Source organism: Ptychodera flava, chromosome 2 (assembly GCF_041260155.1).
Source record: "Ptychodera flava strain L36383 chromosome 2, AS_Pfla_20210202, whole genome shotgun sequence".
NCBI classification, from domain to species: Eukaryota; Metazoa; Hemichordata; class Enteropneusta; family Ptychoderidae; genus Ptychodera; species Ptychodera flava.
The window spans coordinates 15,621,002-15,643,620 of NC_091929.1; the positions used below are offsets into that span (position 1 = coordinate 15,621,002).

The 22,619-nt window shown below is 38.2% G+C and overlaps 1 protein-coding gene and 1 long non-coding RNA gene across 2 annotated transcripts in view; both read left to right on the plus strand.

Moving 5' to 3' along the window:
• LOC139115704 (uncharacterized) overlaps nucleotides 1-22,619 on the plus strand; it is a 381,257-nt gene that overhangs the window by 167,422 nt on the left and 191,216 nt on the right. The gene's annotated exons all lie outside the window — the stretch shown is intronic.
• Nucleotides 13,746-15,254, plus strand: LOC139147287 (uncharacterized). Its single transcript, XR_011555695.1, has 2 exons — nucleotides 13,746-13,913; nucleotides 15,030-15,254. It is a non-coding gene; the product is annotated as an uncharacterized lncRNA (long non-coding RNA).

Genomic DNA, 22,619 nt, shown 5'->3' on the forward strand with positions numbered 1-22,619 from the left:
ACTCCGACGTATTCTGTGTCCCCTTTGCTAAAAAATACGGTATGCCGATTACCATGTAAGGAGATGATGACGTCAAGACAGATTTGTAGTGCGTTTGGTCTTGGATGGTGCATGGTGCACGAAGTTTTGTCGAGGTAGCTTGTGTATTTATTTCCTAAATGGGAGATATTAGGGTCGATCTAAAAGGCCGAAAAATGTTATGATACTCTAAGCGAGCTGAACTCCAATGCGAATGGTTGGATAATTTGGAGGATGTCTAGACTGATCTCATTTCATTTATTTGGCGGTCAGTATTGAATTTCAACTGCGTCACAAGTTTGTGTCGAACGGTCAACGAACGATATTTTAGAAATCTGGAGACATGGCACATCGCAGTTTTATTTTAGTATTTTATATTTTACAAAAGATGTAAGAAGCAATGATTTTGTTGAAAATTCTGAAAAAAATATAGGAAGATTTGATCGCGAACACGATGCTGTGTGTTCCGCTACAGCTAACCGCCCCGCTCACCACAGCCCTGCAAAGACCCGTACGTTGGGTCGGTGACTTCAAATCCATTTTGGGACTTGACGTAAAAAGCCAAATTACTGCCGAAATTCAGCGTTCTTGGGCCCAAGTCGTATCCCAGCCTACCTCAGCTACTCGATCGCTTCCAAAAATGACAGTCTTTTATTCACTTCTCGTAAATAACCGTCGATGTCGGCAACTCTCTCGCTGGCCCTGCGTACGATGCTGTGTGTTAGCTGTAGCACATAGCATCGTACGCAGGGCTAGGGGTCAACATGGGGTCGCAGCCATGTTGCCTCAAAATTTATTTCTGTCTGCACTCAAAACTCAAAAATGTCGCATATGAACCTGAAAAATCGATGTAATTTTGTCAAACTTCGGGCGAAATTTCAGCCTATAGACAAAATTTCATCTAGGTAAGGTAAATTACTGAAATTTGATCGACAAATAACCCTGAGCTTTGAACGTGACAGCTCGCCTTCTCCGGGAAGTCATGCATCCGGCCACAGTCGCTCGAGAGCTATTCAGCTCTGGGACTATTCGCCCTATAGACGAGTATACAGAAGCGAGAAATACCTCGCTTCTGTATACTCGTCTATGGGGCGAATAGTCCCAGAGCTGAATAGCTCTCGAGCGACTGTGATCCGGCCAGCTGCCATATGGCCGGGTGCATGAGATTGTTTTCAAGCGACGGCGGCAGACCGTACGGGGCTCTGGATATGAACCTACCGCCGGTGTAGCTGTAATAACTGTTGCGTTGTTTTAATCACCACGGACGAAGTCCGAGGGGACTTATAGGTTTGGTCATGTCTGTGCGTCCGTCCGTCCGTTCACGCCTACAGTACCCAACCCCATACAGAAGAATGTCGATTTGTTTTGGCCGTGTTAGAGGACTTTTTAGTATACACCTCCATAGACTCCCATGTATAAGGCAGTTCTCCATAGACTCGCATGTATGATGCCAAGAAAAATAAAAATTTAGTTTCTCATCGTATTCATATTGCCTAAAGGATGCAGTGACACAGTTTTTTTGTCCCCACGGATAAAGTCCAGGGGGCTTATAGATTGGCTCATATACGTCAGTGAGTGCATCAGTGAGTCCATCGGTTCATGCAGATATCTCAGACATTTTGACAAAATATCATGTGACCTTGGTGACCTTTGACCTCAAATATACATTATTGTCCATGACTCAGTAACCACAAGTGCTAAACCTTTCATATTTGGTATGTTGGGACACCTTATGATGCCACATATTGTACTCCATTAATTATGTGCATATCTAATTATAAGCGAGCCAATAGAGCAAGAGGTCTGATTTCTGGTATATAGGGATAAGTTAACAATATAATTTGTTTGACAAAACTTCACGTGACCTCAATGACCTTTGACCTCAAATATACATATTTGTCCACAACTCAGTAACCACAAGTGCTACACCCTTCATATTTGGTATGAAAGGACACCTTATGACACCATATATTGTACCTCATTAATTATGTGCATATCTTATTTTGAGCGAGCCAATAGAGCTGGAGGTCTGATTTTTGGTATATAGGAATAACTTAGCAATACAATTATTATGACAAAATGTGACGTGACCTCAATGACCTTTGACCTCAAATATATATATTTGTCCACAACTCAGTAACCACAAGTGCTACATCCTTCATATTTGGTATGATAAGACACCTTATGACACCACATATTGTACCTCATTAATTATGCGCATATATAATTTTGAGCGCGCCAATAGAGCTGGAGGTCTGATTTTTGGTATATAGGAATAACTTAGCAATACAATTATTTTGACAAAATGTCACGTGACCTCGATGACCTTTGACCTCAAATATATATATTTGTCCACAACTCAGTAACCACAAGTGCTACACCCTTCATAAATGGTATGATGGGACACCTTATGACACCACATATTGTACCTCATTAATTATGCACATATCTAATTCTGAGCAAGCCAATAGAGCTGGATGTCCGATTTTTGGTATATAGGGATAACTATAGGGTAGAAATCTAAATATGCCCATCTAAATATTAGACATCTACCACCGAGAACAAAAGAAATTTGCTGTAATTTGAATATTTAAGGAGTGTAAGCAATTTCCACTATAAATAAAGAACCCCTGCCTCAAACTCCACAAAAGTTGCTAGACATATTTTGCCGTTGTCTTGCCATTGCTTTGTTTAATAACCAGTTAATCAAATGCCTAATTGACAGGAGGAAATTCAAGACCATATTTGAATAGTAGTATATATTGTCCTCAAAATTACTCTATCACGGCCCAAGTACTCATTGCCTTCAGCAATACTGCCTTGTTATTATTATTATTATTATTATTACATATGTACCACGGTTTATTCGCATCGAAGCGTGCGCGTACTACCGGTATTTGCACTGCAGTGCAATACCAAAAACATTATGCCATTCCTTTATGTTAATGAGTATTTACCAATTTTGACCCTGAACTATTTTTGTTTGTAAACACAAAAAATGTCATCTACAAGATTTCATTTCACTTTGGTTCGATGCTAGTTATAGTAAAATGCATGACATTACCGATTAAAATCTACGACAAAGAAAATTGTCTGTACTTATTATAGTGTGAGGATGATTTTTATTATCCGGAAGAGCAGTTTGTTTGTCAGCGAAGCAAAAACATTGACAACTGGCGACGTCCGTTTCTAGTTCCATGGATACACGGTGGCCGCCGTACCACGCCACGGCGGCCATCATACATCGAAACACACGTAACTGCGAACGCAGCGGAGCCAATTAAACAGTTAACATTTTCAGAGACGTTTTTGCCAGTAGTTTTCCCACCGGACATTCCCAGTTTACATAGAAAGTCACTTTTGCATGCAGTTTACTCAGCGCTTGTGTGTCCTACACGCTAATGATAACAGTGATCGCTGTGCACGGTAAACACTGAAATTTGATCGTTCCACAAGTTACGTTTGCCGTATCTTACTCTTAAATTTCCCGCAAAAATCTTCGAACTGTTATTTGTATCGATCATTTAGAAGAATTTCAAGCTCAAAATGTGAAAAAATCAAAAGCGTTCCATGTTCAAAGTTCTCTTCATTTGGCTATCTGTAGCTACGTATGTATGTGTGAGCGATCGCAAGCAGAGTTCGAGCCCTCCGACGTTCCTCTTACGTAACCTTGATAAACAAGTAAACAATAGTTTAGCCAATCAAAATAGAGGGTGTGACGGCGCTGACCAATGAAAAGTGAAAGCTGAATCGATGCCTTATTACAGTATGTCAATGTTATATAACTCCGCAGGGTCGCCCTGAAGCTTTTGCAGAGAAGTTGTACGCACGACTAATCGTCGATTCTCTCGATAAATGATGCAAATAAAAGATAGAACATATGTAATAATAACAGAACCCCGTGGCCTGTGAGTGCTCGCAGGCCGTACTAGCGGTATTTGCACTCGTGCTGTGGTGTATTCGGCTGTCCTTTCACGAGCGAATGCCGCCTAATACACCGCAGCACGAGTGCAAATACCGCTAGTACGGCGCGCTTGCACTCACCGGACATGGGGTTCTGTCATATTATTATTATTATATTATTATTATTATTATTATTATTATTATTATTATTATTACATGGGGCTATAAGTATTATATAGAAATCTAATAACAGTTCATTGAAGCTGTGGAAATTCTGAAAAAGAGGTGTTCGAATGCAGGCCCATCGTGGCAGTCATTGGCGCGCACAAAACAAGGCACAGCACTAGCGACTGTGGAAAATCTATGCCAGTGTATTTGCTGCAAATATACCTTTGCGCATGCGCACTCATTTGCCAGTGTAGTCTGCCAATATGAGCATGCGCAATTATGTTTACCTGCGCGTGAATGTGTAGTCTGTACACTATGTCTCGTAATCTTGTCGTTGAGTTTTTTTCATGTTGACAGAAACTGGAATTACTGCAGAGAATACTTTCAGGACATCACAAGTGAGTTCCTATGGTAACAAGTAGGACGTTTAGGAAATCCTTTCAGAAAGTTCACGCCGCCTATAGCCATTTTGTGGAGTATAAGCTTATACGTACCTGGAGCGGCGGTATACATTATTTCTACTGTACATATTGCCAGATAATATGCAATGAAATTTTGCGTTTCACGTCGTTCAATCATTCAGATGGAAATGCAGGCCAAACTTTGAAAACAATTAGGGTGACAGACTTTGGAATGCTAACTCTTGTATAACAATGATGTTGAAGACATTTGTATTCGAGCTCGGCAACATTTTTTGATTTGAGAACTCTCATCATGGCGGATTCACTGAAACAGTGAGTATTCAACAACTTTTCCCTATGTCCATGTAGCACTTGTGCAAAAATAAGCAAGTCTTCGGGCCTTTGGCGAATCAATAAATGCGTTTTCACCAAGCTGAAAGGTTGAAAGATGCGTCGGTCACTTTGGGATGAGCTAGATAAATGCAGTAAAATTTAGCTGGGCATAGAAATTTGCCATCGTATGACTTTTTCCTGGAGACGACCGGCCGTGCGATGGAACTTTGCAACAAAGTTTCCATATCTGAATTTACGTACTTGAATAACAGGCACAGGAAACGATAGCCAATAAAAACGCATTCTCGTTGCATTATGATAATAATGTATCAATCACAATGACACGGAAATTATGCCTCCTCCCAACAGAAGGACCATGGCCTGTTTTTAGCCGTGCTACAGTCTTAGTGCTAAAAAGGCCATATTGTTGTCATGTTGTCATGACGACTGTTAAAATTTGCATACAAATCTGAGAGTGAAACGGGATTGTTTACAGGTGAAAAACTTTTGAGTCCCACTGTCGTCCATTACACCTGTTCACTTGGGCATTAAAGATGTGCAAGTATACGCATCAAAAGACTAGAAAATTCATTTCATGGGCAGAACCTTGTAAAATAGCCCTTCTCGTCTGGTTAACGAAAAAAGATACCCTGATCTAAAATATGCATGGACTACCAGCCAGTGTCACCGGGCTACCAACTTCAGAATATGGTTGCCCAAGTGGACTACCAGTGAAAAGAAAAGTTAATTTCGAGCCCTGGGCAATATTAAGCATGAAACATTTAACTTGTAATATTTCCCCCTTGTCGTGGCCTGCTGGGTTTAAAAGAATGTTTAAAGATATACAGGGACCATGTTCAAATTTGGCCATTACTACCATGGAAAGGGGAGATCTTGCTAATCATAGAGTTTATGGGGTCACGCCTGGTCACACAAAAATAATGCACCACTACATGGCCATAATTTTACTTTAGTAAAACAATCAAAAATATATAATTGGTCTTCATTTTTTTCTGGAATGAGGCAAAGAAATCAAACTAAATTATTATACAATTAACATTATTATACGTCGTTAATTATAAATCAATAAAATAAAATAAATAAGTATCAGTGAATTATGTTTAAATAAAACAAAAAAACACTGTGCGCTACTGTTACTGCTTGTGATAAGTATAATGGTACATTGGGTGATAAGGAGGATTGGGTTCGGATACTAGTAGAATTAATTTCAGCACATAAAATTAATTTGAAGGCATAAACTTAATTCGATAAATGCATAATAAGTTAGTACTGTACCATATAACACTTATTTGGGATGACTGCATTAAAAAAATTAAAAATGCTCGAACAATTATTTCTGATCTAGGTAAATGTGAATCGAACACACTAATTAACGGAAAACATAATTTGTCAGTGATCTTATGTTTCTTTGTGTGTTTGTTTTTACTGTTTATTGGACCTGGTAATTTATTTGCCTTGAATGATAATGATTGCTGGAATCGATTTGATGTCATATTTTGACCAGAATGGCCCCAATATACATTATCTTTATTATTCTTTCTAGAATGAAGTCAAAGAAATTGCAATTATTATTGTTATTATTATAGAACAAATGTTAAAAGTTGTTAATTAGAAATCCATAAAATAAATAAAAAAACAGTGAATAATGTTTTAACATAGACCCTCTCGAGGGTCTATGGTTTTAAATAAAAAAATGGTTACCGAAGTGGTTACTATTGCAACATAAAACAAAAATGAACATGGAGTTCATGCTGTTAGATATACACTTAGGAGAGCATTTGCATAGTAACTGGGATTACTTTTAATGGACTTTGGAAAAATATTGAAATTTTAAAACGCAATTTAGTTACTATGGAAACACAGGGCAGTAAAAATGGATATCATATGTTGTCTTTCTAACCCGAATTAACTATTTGGTATAATATTTCTGTTGATTGCTGGATTTTTACACTGGAGATTTGGTGTTTCTAACCAAAAATATCCCTTTGATATAACACCTTCTGTTGATTCCTAGATTTTAACTGTAATCTTTGTAGAACTGGTAATTTTTACACGTGAATGGTTTCCATGGAAACATCTCACATTAAAATGAGTGTGATTTTTTTGGTGTGCTAACAAGAAAAAAACCTTATCATCAATTTTTACATCAATCAATAGTTCTTTAATAGGAATTAGGGAAAAAGTAACATTTTCAATCCCAGAAGTTACCATGGCAACTCAAAACATTAAAATAAGTCTGGTTTTTGTGTTCTCTGACCCGACATCACCCCGCGAGATACTTTTCATATAAATCAAGGTAACCTTTCATTTGATATTAGAAAAACTGAAATTTTCAACCCCTAAAATGGTTACCATGGACATATGGCGCAGTGAAATCGATGTCATATTAGGACTTTTCGACCCAAAATACCCTTATGATGAATTTGAACCTATTATTATTCGCGTTATTATTTCTATATAATACTTATATAAATTATTATTATTATTATTATATTATTATTATTATTATTATTATTATTATTATTATTACAGGGGCTATAAGTATTATATAGAAATCTAATAACAGTTCATTGAAGCTGTGGGAATTCTGAAAAGAGGTGTTCGAATGCAGGCCCATTGTTGCAGTCGTTGGCGCGCACAAAACAAGGCACAGCGCTAGCGACTGTGGAAAATCTATGCCAGTGTATTTGCTTTAAATATACCTTTGCGCATGCGCACTCGTTTGCCAGTGTAGTCTGCCAATATGAGCATGCGCAATTATGTTTACCTGCGCGTGAATGTGTAGTCTGTACACTAGGTCTCGTAATCTTGTCGTTGAGCTTTGCATGTTGACAGAAACTGGAATTACTGCAGAGAATACTTTTCAGGACATCACAAGTGAGTCCCTATGGTAACAAGTAGGACGTTTAGGAAATCCTTTCAGAAAGTTCACGCCGCCTGTGGCCATTTTGTGGAGTATAAGCTTATACGTACCTGGAGCGACGGTATACAGTATTTCTACTGTACATATTGCCAGATAATATGCGATGGACTTTTGCGTTTCACGTCGTTCAATCATTCAGTTGGAAAGGTCGGCCTTCTCCAAACTTTGAAAAAATCAGGATGTCAGACTTTGGAATGCTAACTCTTGTATAACAATGACGTAATTTGTCGTTAATCAACCGTTGCTTCCACATAGGTATCATGCTGGCTGAAGAAGACGTAGATAGAGTAATAGGACACTACAAAATGAGGGAAGGGAGTGAAGACAGAAAAAAGTTGGGACCCTTCTTTTCAATCATTTCCCCCTAAGTTTCCAAGCCCCCATTCCTAACTCTTACCCCCAGAATAATTTATCGCCCCTTTTAGAAAGTAACCTTTGACCTCATTTCCATAAGTACGCACATATTTGACGTCATCAGTTTGTGGCTATACCACTTGTAAAATGGTGCCATAAATATGACTGTCATCATAAAGCTGTATGTCTATTAGGCGTTCACAATTATTGGTAAGCAGACGGTGGAGGGGATTTGCTACGGTTCTCCTGGCTATGGCATGATCTTGTTTCGAGTCAGAGGTGACAACGATTTTACCCGTGTTGACAAATTGAATGTTCATTGGTTTTCGTGAAAACCAGACACAAGCTAGTAATTGAATGCTTAAAACCCCCTTTAGTGAGTAACAGATTGTGTTAAACGATAACCATCGTTTACACGAGAATTCAAAAACTCCCGTCCAGAGTATACGAATGACCTGCGTCACCAGTGATGGTTATGTATAATCCCGTTTAAGCCAAATTTAATGTACCTTTCTTAACTTGTATGACAGATCGACCGCAAATTGCCATAATTAATCGCCTCGTATCCTTAAAAAGACTTTTTCCTTTGAAATGCTCTAATAAAAATCAAACTAGTTATTCAGTGCACTTCAATATTGTTCGATATCATAGTATTGTATTAAAAAGTCTAGTGAATTATATTCCGTACTATATTTACCTCAGACTTTTTGTAAGATTTTAGTAACATGATCATGCATGCTGCATTTGTCACTGGCATCGAGTTTATTCCTCCAGACAGTGTGAAACACAGCGCACTGAATTTAAAATATAAGCGTACGCGTACTTTGCACTAGTAAATGCTCATGGTTTGAAGACAGACAGACGAGACAGGCCTAACATTTCTAAATAAGGCGGGCTCAACATTTGTTTCAGGATAGTAGATCGGGAAATTAACGAAGACATGTTCTCAGAATAAACAACATTATCGCCCTCTTAACATGAGACAACAAGTATCAAATTTCATAATTTAAGGGCAAGGATCGAGACCACATGTATTTTTTTCATGGGTTTTCTGTATCAGCTTCTGTCGCGTGTTTGAATTTCGATTCACAAACACGCAAATACTCGAAGCAGCTGAACTTTGAAGAACTTATTGATACATTTGCAGAGTCAGCCAGGTGGAAATTTATTTATTTATTTATTTTTTCGGTGGGGGGTTAAGTGTCGACGGTGTCATAGTTGAAGAATGGCCGACAAAAGAGAGTTATTAATCAGTGCACTTTAAGATAGTAGCTGTGTTATTCCAGAGATGATATATTACGAATCTTAGCGCCGCCCTTATCTGTAATAAGATAAGTAATAACAATGGAATGGATGCTTGTAAGAGAGCTGCGAGTTTTTAAGATACCATTTTCTTAAAATGAAAGGGTTAAATTAAATTGAAGTTTTGATCTTGTGAAACCAAACAATATATACCAACGCTGAAATACTATAATTATCACGCATATTAACTCTTCAGTCTGTTATTTAACAATTATATTTTTGATTTCATGGAAGGAATTAGATGAAGTCAATAAAGGCTAATTAACCACGTCAACTACTATAAGAGTTGTTATGTCTATTTTATTTTGGTTGTTACTATATGTTTATGTCCGCAATATTCAATTATTATCAGATACTTTCACAGCTTGTGAATTTTACAGTACTTTATTGCCAGTGCTGGTGTTTCAAGGTAGAGATAACATATCGGAGCTACTCCAAGGACAGACTCAGACGATGACGAATTGTTTCGATACTCTAAAATTATTTACTGTTCATACCTGTTTCCCCATAGTAACACGGGATCCATTTGGTGCCTTACATGCCTACCCTTTTTGGTTTTATACCGTCGCCATGAAGTGGCTTACAATATCGGATGCCAAGACAAATGTTGACTCAATTTATCTGATAAACCCTGACCCAATACCGGTAAATTATGTGTTTTTATGAATTAAAGTCTGTTATGTTTCCTTTTTTAAGTACGCATCTATTTATTTAAGTTACTAATTATAATATTAATGACGGTACTGAAAAGTTAGAATAAAAACCTCTAACTGGAACTTGAATATAAACACACTAAGAGATCTCGAGGTACAAAGATTACTCAAAATCATCTTCCTTTCACGAGAAGAAAAACTCATAACATTTAAAGTTCTTCAGACTATATTGCACAATTAAGTATAATTATATTGTTCGGAGTGGTGAGATATAATCCTTGTCACATTAAAAAGCCATTTCGAACTTTAAATCATTCTGTCCTCAGCATGGTTGGCTATCAGTCTTAAAGCTGAACAAGGTGAAAAATATCTGATTTAGATATACAAAAAATTCATTGTATGCTGCTATGAGAATGACACTTTGAAACAATTCATTTTACGCTTGAAAACACGTCAGTGCTAAAAGTACTGATAAAAAGGACTTGGCATCGTGCGATAAAAAACTCAATTTAATTGGCAAAGGTTAACAGCGTGAACTCTGGAAAAGTCACCCCTGGGCTGAACAGAAAACTACTTTTAAAATAAGTTGTCGTCAATAACGTTATGGATATCTAACTTTGTATTTTACTGTAGAAAAGTAGCTTCGTTATTAAATATCAATTTATCAAATGTTAGCCTTGAGCATTTGAAAACAGGGCACTCAGCAGGCGACTGTCACAAATTCAAACTGCCGACAATCATTATGAGTCACGTGAGTTGTAAAGTTCCATAAACGCGTATAAAGCCTATTCCAATCCTTTCACGGATCAGCTTTTGCAAAAAAGTACCATTTTTTCATTTTCATGTGGTGGTACCCCTTGTCTATGTAAGCGCCACTACCTGGGTGTGATTTCAGCAAAACTGACTAGATTTCAAAGCGTGGGTAGTGACAACACGTCTAACAGAAAGGTGATTACACATGCCTGTGGTAGATTTGTAGTGGACCAAAAACAAACGGGGTCGTGTTAGCCGGAATCGCAGTCGGACCGTACAGTTCAAACGTTCGTCACTGGTAACATGCAGGTCGTTACATGCTGCTGCGCACGTCTGTACAGTAAAAATGCTATTCTACTCACATGACTCACAGAGTTGGCATGCTTAGTATATCGGGATTATCGTTCAACAAGCCCGACGCGTTTACCGAGTTCGATACGACAGAGTTCATAATCATACAATAAGGCCGTATTAGGGAACGAGCACAATTAACGGCAGGGGGGGGGGGGGGAAGAGAAAATATGTGGTGCGTATATTTTTTACAGGCCCCCCTAACACCAGCAAATATTTTAGTGGCCCCCCCCATCACCGGCAACACAAATTTTGTGGCCCCCCCTCCCCAAAAAAGAAAGATTACATAGGTACAAAGTTGTACACATATATATAATCCTTATAACTTTTAATATATGCTTTAGTGAAAACAACATTCTTGCATTCTTGAAATAAATAATAAACAAATAAATATATAAATAATAAACAAATAAAATAACTTTACTTCAACTGAGTGTCTGTATGATGTTTTCAGATGTTGGGGAAAATGTATAACATGACCGTTGTGATTTCAATGCACTTTCCACAACCCAGTGTCTGCCTTTCTATGACTACCCAAGATATTCAATGTTACTCCACTGTAATGACAGTCTGCCATTGAAATAGTCCTTCATGGGCTTTCTATAAAAGACCCATTAATGCCATTTTTTCCTCCTTTTTTCAGTATTTTTTCCTGTGTGTCCACTACGTATTCTAGTTCTGAACTGCCTATTAGCCAGTCCACATTCCTGTGTGGAACAGGTTGAATGGTTATTTGAGGAAAACTAGGCAGTCCATAGCAGTCCAACCTGCCACATGCCAGTATTGGAAATATGACATGTTAAAATTTGAACATTCATCACTGGCTATGAATGTGAAATCAGACTCAGCCATGTGAAGTAACCATTCATTAGTAGTCCTATTGAATTCATGATAGAAGGGAAGATTGTCAATGGATTGAATGGTAGCTTACACATGTGGCGGTAAAAATTTAGACATGCATTAATAAACTCCAAGGACTGACTTGTTATCAATTCTCATGTTTCACATCCCTATTGTCTATTTAATTTATGAAGTTACAGCCTATCCAAACTCTACACTCATGTGTAGAGTTGATTTTACTGGGTTAAGTTTTTCAGGTGAAGTTACTCATGTTTGCACTATAGAAATACCACTGGGGTCACATTTACCAGTTAAATTGTTCATAGACTTAAATATTTAGTGGCTACAGAAGCAACGGTTTGCCATTTTAAAGTGACAGTATAAAGCTGTAATTTTTTGATTTTATTAATATTTTGTTATGTATCAACTGCACTTACTTCATTGGTCACAAATTTAAGTTGAATTAGCTCGTTGATATTATCAATACAACCAACATACACTTTGTGTGCATGTATATTATAAAAGTTCACTGTTATTGTGTTCAATTGAAGTTTAGTCCAGACCAAAAGTGTTTACCAACAATAACAATGCTGACTGTACGTAATACAGTAATACAGTAATACAGTAATACAGTCATACAGGTTGTGAAGACTGGATATTTGAACGTGTTTTAGAAAATAGAATAACATTAGCAATACTTGCTAACATGACTTTGAAAAAGGAGAAAAACCTGTAGTCGATGTACGAAGAACACAATTTCTGCCAAAATTATGAAGTTACAGCCTATCCCTAAATATAATTAGCATTGGTTTCATTCATCTCCATTCAAAAAAACGAGACCAGGGATTTTCAGTATAAACCAATGAATATGACAAGAGGGAAGTCATGCAGATGGCTGCAAACGTCTGTGAGCAGCCTCTAAATTAAATCAGCACAGATCAAATTTTAAACATCGTTTATTTTTATTTTCAAAATGTGCAATAATAAACACATGTTCACCGCTAAATATTCCATATGATCGTAACCTGCATTCTATTGAAAGGTTCTCACATTTCCAGGCGTAAAATGGTTGGATCTGTCATTAAATTTTTCTCATACGGTCCACGTTTTCGCGTACGTCCGTCAGCAACTGGCTATGATGTGCAGTCATGTACATGTACGTCAGACCATCACACAAAGACGAACACACTTGCGACGGTTCTGCATCTGCCATTGTAAAACTTTCGCGATTACAACTTAGTCCATAAAACTTAATGGAAACGCAGTACAGGTATGTTCATCCCCAAAGCGTTCAAAAGTCGAGCCGGATGGACTAACGGTTCTGACGATGTATGATGTCGTGACTTTGGAAAGAGTTGTGTTGGAAGAGTGGACGGGACACAACAGGGTATGAACGAAAGGGTCACGTAAATGAGTATGCTTGGATTTAACGAGGCTGATCAGAATTGCAACAGGGTTCACTTAGTGTGTGGACGTCCGTATTTTAACTGATCTATTCATATAAAGTCAATTTTTGCTTATTAGAAAAATCTAAAAGAACAGTTTACGCGTACTTGAAATGTCAAAATTTTGCGACGATCACGACCCTTGACCTTTCGAATTTGACCAATGCTTTGTGTTCCCACACGATCACATTGCATCTCTCAAATGAGATTGCGCAGATTTTTTTGAAGTAATGGCTGTTCAGACCAGCTGAATCTTACGAATTATGGCTGATTTCTCGGTCATTTCTTCCCCCAGTGACGACACATTTTGAGTCAAAACAGCAAGTGAGTTAGGTCTAAGTGGTAATGTTTCAGTTGGCATGAAGGTAAAGTGTATTTCCCCGCGACAGTGTTGGATGCAGTGACCGAGATAGCAAGTCGTCGTGGACGATAATTTTCCATTCATCCGGTAAGTATTTGAAATGCATATTTATAAAGGGCAATTACGAAATTAGTATGCCTTATAGAGAAGCTTTTCTCTGCACATTGATGTTTTCCTGGGAAGCTTGGTTTTGTATATGGCCCGACATTTTTAAACTGAGCTTTAGGGGTGAAAAGAAAGTACGTATCTGTATACCTGGACTGGGCGGAGGGAGGTGTACAGTGTGGCCATTAACGCAAAACAAAGCGGGCTTGAACGGCACACAGTCCATGTAGCCGACAATGAGATGCAAATGATATGCGGTTAAGGTCTCCTCAACTAACTTTCAGCTGGTTGTTCACTTTCTACTATTTTTATAGTATTTTATACCAGGCACAGACTTATTCTACCTGCAACTTAAAACTGATAGTGATTTTGTAGCTCATTCTTGACTATTTTTCATAGTTTTTGGTAGCCGGTAACAGACACTTCGTGTTCGTGTCGGCTACATGGACGATCTGCCGCTTGAACAACTCCTAAGCTTAGTTTGCGTCCATGGTCTCACTCAGTGCAAAAACACTGCTATAAAAAAATAGGCGAAATGAAAATATTAACGGTAGATCGTAGGATGAACATGGCTATGTAAACTTATGATTGTTTGTACCAACCAGTCTTACTTGCATTTTGTACTTCTTTTGTGCATGTTTACTTTTAAAATCCATTGTTAATATGGTATTGCCAGGTAAGAAGCCTTGTATTGAAAGACAGAAAAAATATTAAGAAATGTGATACGTCTTAATTTTCAAGGGACAGCAGCTGTAATTTTAATGAGTTCAATAACTTGTTTGCTTCATGTATTAACATACTTTCTTGTATTGATTCAAATTATGAATTGTGATGCCCTCACTTTGTAAAGATGTACATACATTAATCGAATAGTGGCTGTAGCAACTAGTCAAGTCAATACAACGTACACAAGCCCAATACATTTCTAGACATATATGTTACACTTTCAATGTATTAATTTTGCACTCGCAAAGATGTATGTAAAAAATTCCTCTATGTGTATGTAACAAATTACACACATGTTCTGAAACTTTATTGTAAAGTTGTCGTCTTAATAAATGTTGCTAAGTTCATTCTCTTCTTTCTGTTTCATTTCAGTGTGCATGTCAGCCAAGGCCCAAGAGAAATTTGGCAAGAATAATCATGACTTACGTAAAGAAGTCTTCAATGTCAAATTTCAAAACAAAATAGGACATGAAAGACGAGACTTGGCCAGAGTTAAATGAACTCTTTTAAAAACTAATCTTTGACTAAATCACTTTTCACTGTGTCTATGAAATTTGTTGAAGCCAAAAATTTATTAAATTGGTCATCAGACTTACAGATATGTTTTGCTTTTTATTTTGAACGTTTGGAAAGGTGAGTCTGCTTGTGTTTGCTGTGTTCAGGTGAGTCAGAGTTGCTTTTAACTCTGTTTGGCCTGTCTTAGTTTTAGGCCAAATATGGTTAAATTACATCACCAACCAATTGTATCATATAATTTACCGAAAGAGGCTGTGTAAAAGTACTTGATTTTACTGGAATTTGATTTCACTTATTTGATGTTTGCTTACACCTTGCAAACATGCAAATGTAACAATGTTTACCAATTCATAAGGCAACATCAAAATAAGTAAAATCGGGTGTCAAATCAGTACTTTTCATGGTGCTCTTTTTCTGCCAGGATGACCCTGTCATTCATATGTGCATTCAAAATAACCATTCGTTCACATACATGTGAGTGGATTCAGAATAACCATCCGTTCACATGTATGTGAATGGCTAGCTCATTTAAATATTTCGGCCTATACACATGTTACCCATGTGCTTCTGAAATGAATGTGGACTGCCTGACTGCCTATTCCCTATGCACATGCATTAAGCCATGCCAACTGGCCATGTGAATGCTAATTTCACATGGTACTGACAGGCATTCCTGTTCTATAAGGGATTTTCTATAGCATGATGAAATAACCAGTTTCAACCGAGCCTCTGTATCATTACCAACAATTATTACTGTTGACAAATGAAGTCAATTTCAATAACAATATTGCTCATTTTACACATAACAACTGCATTGTGAGGTTTAAGACTTGGTATTTCATCATGCTACAAGAAGTTTAACAAGGAACTCCAGCTTCAACAAGGAATAAAAATGCTGAAAAATATTTTCTGTCTGTCATGTTGTAAACAATTTTGGTGGCCCACCCCTTACTTTCCCTGGAATTTTCATGGCCCACCCCAAGAACACTCATTTTTTTTCGTGGCCCCCCCCCCATTTTCTCTTCCGCCCCCCTGCCGTTAATTGTGCTCGGTCCCTTAGTCTGTGGGACCACCCAGGCTATCGTTTCAAAAAGTTGTCTACACTCTAAGTTTAATTCCACTTAGCCAAAATGTTGAGTTGCCACCACAAAGAAATAGAAATTTGATATTTTAACTAACTCAATTTGTCCGTTTGCGTGAAATTAGGCAGAAAAGTTAAAAATGTATAATGTATGCTAATAAGTGTCAAAGGTCATCATCAATGTTAAAGCTTTTGAGCAACAAGCGTTTTCATTGGTGGATTTGTCAATAAGCCAATCACGTAGTCCAATACAAACCAATCCAAAATGGCTACCTCCACAAGCAGGGAGTGTGTGTGTCACGTCAGTGACATACAAGACGAGCCGATCAAGGCTTTTACTGACCGCTCTTGGGCAAAATTAATGGAATGCGCAGAGCTTTGGAAGAGCTCCGATGGGTTGGAGCAGGGGATTGCACTGCAATGGATCCTAAAGCAAGAGATCTGACCGGCTTTCACCCTGTATGCTATCAGTGTTTCACTAGTAAACACCGGCTTGCACAGGCAGAGAAACGCAGAGAGAAAGGTAAGCTACGTAAAACGCTTGCCACAAGTGAACCGACGGAACTGAATGATGACAGTGAACAACAAGTGTCTCCCGTAAAACGATACTTAAGGTCAAACCCTAGTTCAAGATCCATTTCGTCAGCCAAGCGGAGAAGTATACACGTACTGCCACCGATGTGTATATTATGCAAGGGTGAGAAACGAAGGGTTGACCCGATTTCAAGAAAGAGGTCAAATGAGAGACTTGTCGCTTGTGAAACCGACGGATGTACATTACTTAAAGCTGCCAAATTTAGGAAAGACGAGAAACTTCTACTGCAGTTGAGAGGTCAAGACTTGGTCAGTATTGAAGTGAAGTATCACAAATCATGCTACCAAAGTTATGTCAGATGTGTCACTTATTCATACCAGAAGAAAACAGAGGAAGAAAGTGGTATCATGTGTGCACCATCCTTCAAAAAAATTGTGATGAAGTAGTGCAGAGGAGACTAATAGATAATAAAGCAGTTGTTCCAATCAACGTGTTGAGAAATGTCTTCGTTAAAATGATCAATGACATTGAAGATATTGATGCATCATCATACAAAAAAGTGTATTTAAAAAAGAGACTCAAACGACGATTTGGCTCACAAAGAATCAGATTCAGATGGCCGGATCCTGAACGTTACTCATTACAGATTCTGAAAGCGAAGAAGATGAAGTAGAGTCACAGTCATTGCCAGCACACTCTAACAGTCAGCAGCATGAAATGCTTGAGATGATTCACTCTGCCATGAATATTCATGCCACTCTAGAGAAAGCTCAAGGTGTTGCAGAGTGGCCTCCTCGTGCAGAAGATCTAACAATCCAGAGAAGTAGATATATTGTACCCACCAAACTTGTTAATGCCTATCACAGGACTTCCATTCACAAGAACGTGTTGATGTCCAAGCTGATGTTGAGAACAAATTGTTATCAATTTGTCAGGACATGATATTCTTGTCTTCTCAAGGACGGAAACTCACACCTAAACACTTGTCACTTGGTATGGCAGTTCGTCATGTGACTGGATCTTCATCATTAATAGGACTGCTCATGGTTAGGGCACTGTGTTTCACACTCAAAAGTATCAAAGCATGAGTCACACAGCACTAGCTATACAACAACTCCATGGCGATGGTTTGCCACCAGGTTTTTGTCAAGAACTCTTTACAACATTGGTATGGGATAATAATGATTTTGGTGAAGAGACAATCAGTGGTAAGTACAGCAGATTACTCAGGTCTCAAATACCACTGTGACAGTAGTTCTGCATTTGTTTATGTATTTGGTAATGTGGTACTATTAAAGTTATTTTCTTTCAAGTAGATCATTAGTGCAAACAACATCTTCTGACACAATTTCTGTTTCAGGGAAGGAACAACTCACAATACAAATGTAATTATAATTCAGAGGAGTCTTGGAGATGATACAGATGACAATGACAGCAACCCTTTGATATCAGTAGCAGTCACCAAGTCAAAGCAAAGGACGCTTCAAGTTCCACTCACTAATATTATTGAACTATTATAAACCCTTCCCATACATTCAATGTGTTTTATAAACCCTTCCCTTCATTAAACAATTTGAAAAGGTGTGTAAACAGTATACCCAATGACAGCAACCCTTTGATATCAGTAGCAGTCACCAAGTCAAAGCAAAGGACGCTTCAAGTTCCACCCACTAATATTATTGAATACTATGACAGACCACGCCATGGCCCTGCACCGTCAGGTTGTACATTATGAACTATAAAATCATCAAAGTCATTGTCTTCGATGCAGGCATGGTCAAACATTATCGTTGTGAGTAGCACAAACAAATGCACAACTCATTTACATCTCAAACTTTTTACATGCACAGTCCCATACATTCAATGTGTTTTTATAAACCCTTCCCTTCATTAAACATTTGAAAAGGTGTGTAAACAGTAAACACAATACATTTTGCACATGTCCATCATAGTATAAGTACTCCTGTTTATATCCCCTCTATTTACACATTAAATTTTCCCTGTGTTAAACAACTTAATATTTAATGCACTGTGACATTTATACTTGCATTTCCCAAGCATTATACAAATAGTGCTGACATATGGGACAAGAACTGTTGTAGTTTTGCAATATTGTTACGTCACTACAATGTTTAACTGCCCCTAGAATAAAGCCATATTTTTCAATGTACCTGTAGGTTCTAATGTGGATGAAATTTTCCTGAATCAGGGCAGAGAACAAGAAATCCCATTGAACAAATACTTGGCATTCTGGTTATGCAAGACTGTACAGGTTTGTATACTTTGTAATTATATTGAGTATTTTCAGAAAACATGTCAATTGTATGAATTTGATAATTTGTTTTGTATATTTGCCAGTCATACTGAGCTACTTTTATTTTTTACTTTTAAGGTTGAGGGAGAGGAATGTAACCTGTTACCTCATGGACTGGATTTAATCAGAAACTGTCAGGCAGTGTCATCCCACCTGTCAGCAAAATTGGTTATCTGCCGGTGATTGACGCCAGTCCAACAGACAAGTCTTCCATGAACACAATACTCAGTAGAAGTGTTGACATCGCCAATAAGCTCAGCCTGCAACGTATTGTTGTCACCATGGATCAAGCAATTTATTCAAAAAGCACAAGAGATACGCTGGAAGAATGAAGAGTATACACAATGTCTAATTCTACGTCTTGGAGAACTTACACAGCAATGTCATTTCTGTCTACAGTAGGAAAGCGCTTCAGAGATGCTGGATTAAAGATATAATGATAAAATCCGGTATTTTAGCCCAAGGCTCTGCCAATGGTGTTATGAGTGGCATCATTACAACAGAAGTGTTCGCTGCCATAAACTGGTCGCTGAAGCTATGCACCGTGTCCGCTTCAATGAATTCCTTGACAGCTTGACTGAAGAGGAACATTTAAGAGTGATCACTAGCCTTATCCAACTCCGTGAAAGCTACCCCCATTCGCTAATCGATGAAGTGGAGACAGAAGAAATTAAGCAATTACTACAGAATTACGCAGACCATGTACAGAAGTGCTGTGAAAGTAACATCAATTATGCTTTGTGGAATTCCTATTTGGAAATGGTACAGCTTCTACTCCTCTTCATTAGAACAACACGTGAGGGAACTGGCATTGACATCTATCCACACTAAGAAAGATGTTACCGTGGTACTTTGCGTATGGTAGAGTTAACTATTCACGCTATTTTCCAGTTTATATACAAGAAATGTCAGCCTTGCGTCAAACACACCCAAATGTATATGAGAAATTTTGTGAAGGTGAGTTTGCCGTGCAGCGATCTGTCGACCATCCATTCTCAATAACGCCATGTGATCAAATTATTGAGCAAACATTCAATCGTGAGTCAAAGACAAAGGGTGGCCTGGTTGGTTTCACACGAAACAAGGGTGCACTCCACCAATGGATTCTCAGTCATCCAGCACGTTCAGCTATTGCAGCAGCATGCTTCACCCAAGCTGGTAAGACAGACAAGCAGTCAGATCACAAAGACCTGACACAGTCTAGAATGAAGAAAAGATGAGTCTGATGTACAAGAGGTGATATCAACCTTGCTGTCGATGGGGTCACCATTTACTGGTGATAGTGATGACCTGCTTGCTCATCTTACAGCTGGTACATTGGCTGTGAAGAAATCACAACAGATCTCACCACTGCATATTTCAAAGGTGAAGAGGCTTACCAACAATTTAATAAAGAGCGTTTAATACATGGATCAAAGGATTTGTTTTACAAAATGTCAGTCCTGAGGGATAAGAAATCTGCTAATCTTGCCAAGAAAGCAAAGTTCAAAATTACCACGAGTTCGCTATCTCTGAAAGAAAACCGTAATGCTGGTCATTGCACATGTGCGACACCTTGATCTTCGTGAGGTAATGACCTATCCTCTTGGCCATGTCCCAGCAATGTTAGCCAACTTTGATTAAACAATGACGAAGACAAACAAGGCTGTCCTGGCTCATCATCTTCAATCCACCTTTCCAGATGCAGTTGTGGACCATAATCTCGAAGAAAAATGTGCTGTTCTAGTCGATGCCATGGCCTTAATACAGATGCAAAGTGAAGTGCAAGCTACTTTTGGAGAATTCCCAGCCAGCATATTTTACCAGTTGAGAGCAATTGCGTCAAAGTATGGCGCCACAAGAATAGACTTCGTCATTGATCAATACACAGAACCATCCATAAAGAATGCAGAAAGAAAACGTCGAGCCACCACTAGTACCTTCAATGAGATTCGCATCACACGTCCATCCCTGAACACGCCAAGGCAATTAAAAAATTCCTTCGCGTCTGGTAAGAATAAGGAATCTCTACTACTCTTTCTGTTTGAATCATGGAAAGAATATGAATCAGAGTGCCTGCAGGGTATCACCATGTATGTTACCAGGGTGAGCTTTGCTACAGATTGCGTTCAGCAAATGGTGTCATGGATGTAACTGCAGTACCAGAATTGCAGTGTGACCATGAAGAGGCTGACTCAAGACTACTACTTCATGCTGAACATGCATCACACTCTGGGGAGGTAGACAACATTGTCATTCGCAGTCCTGACACAGATGTCTTCATGTTAGCTGTGAGTTGTGCTCATCAATTACAGAGCCAGCTGATAGTACATCAAACCAGCAAAAATGGTCAGATAATACGCATCAACAAGGTAGTAGAGGCATTGGGAGATGAAACTGCACAAGCTCTCGTTGGTCTTCATGTGTTCTCAGGTTGTGACAGTGTAAGTGCTTTCAAAGGCAAGGGTAAGAGAGAGATGGCAAATATGTTACTGGCTAATGATAACTATACAAGTACATTCCAACAACTTGTGGCAGCATGGACACTTTCTGATGAATTGTTTACACAAATAGAACCATTTGTGTGTGATGTGTATGGCCAAAATGGGTGCAGTGATGTAAATGAAGCAAGATACAATTGCTTTCCGTCGTGGTTCACAAAATGATGGTGCCCTCCCTCCTAACAGATATAGTCTGAAATTGCATACACAGCGTGCAAACTACCAAACAGCAATCTACAGGCGATGTTTGCCAGCCAAAATGGATGCACCAAGCCAACATGGACATGGATGGATAGTGCAAGACTCAGATGTATCAATCCAGTGGATGACACTTCCCACTGCACCAGATTCTGTTATCAACTTTGTGAGCTGTAAATGCAAGAAGTCGGATGCTCGTCAAGATGTTCTTTAAGAGAAGTGGACCTGCTATGCACAGAGTTATGTCAATGTGTTTAATGTTCAAACACACAGAACGATGAGGAAAATGGACAAGGAGATGACAGCGCTTCAGACATTGGCAGTGACAGTGAATGAACTGACAGATTGCGTTTGAAAGATGAAACCACATGTAATATTAATGTTACCGTACAGATTGCGTTTGAAAGATGAAACCACATTCAGTATTAATTTTACTGTCTTAGATGATCTTCAATTAATGTACACTGGTGAAATTCTACGGTCATTATCTGGCAAGTGAAGAGGAAATAAATCTTCATATGAGAAAGCAATGAAAAATTCATATATTTTGCACAGTGAAAAACTTACTGTTAATTTTGTATACCTGGTATGGACAAATCCTTCAATAAGCATCACCATAGAATGCATTGGCATGATCATGTAAATTTTTCTAATTGTGCAAGAAAAATCAATTTTTGGTCAAAAATACATGTTCATACATACTGTTCTGAAGAGAAAATTACCTACTGACAACTTTGAATAGACCATTCAAATAAATCTTTCAATTACATAGTACACAATGCATTGGCACATGTATGTAAATTTTGGGGTAAAAACCTAGAAATAAATAGTTTTAGTA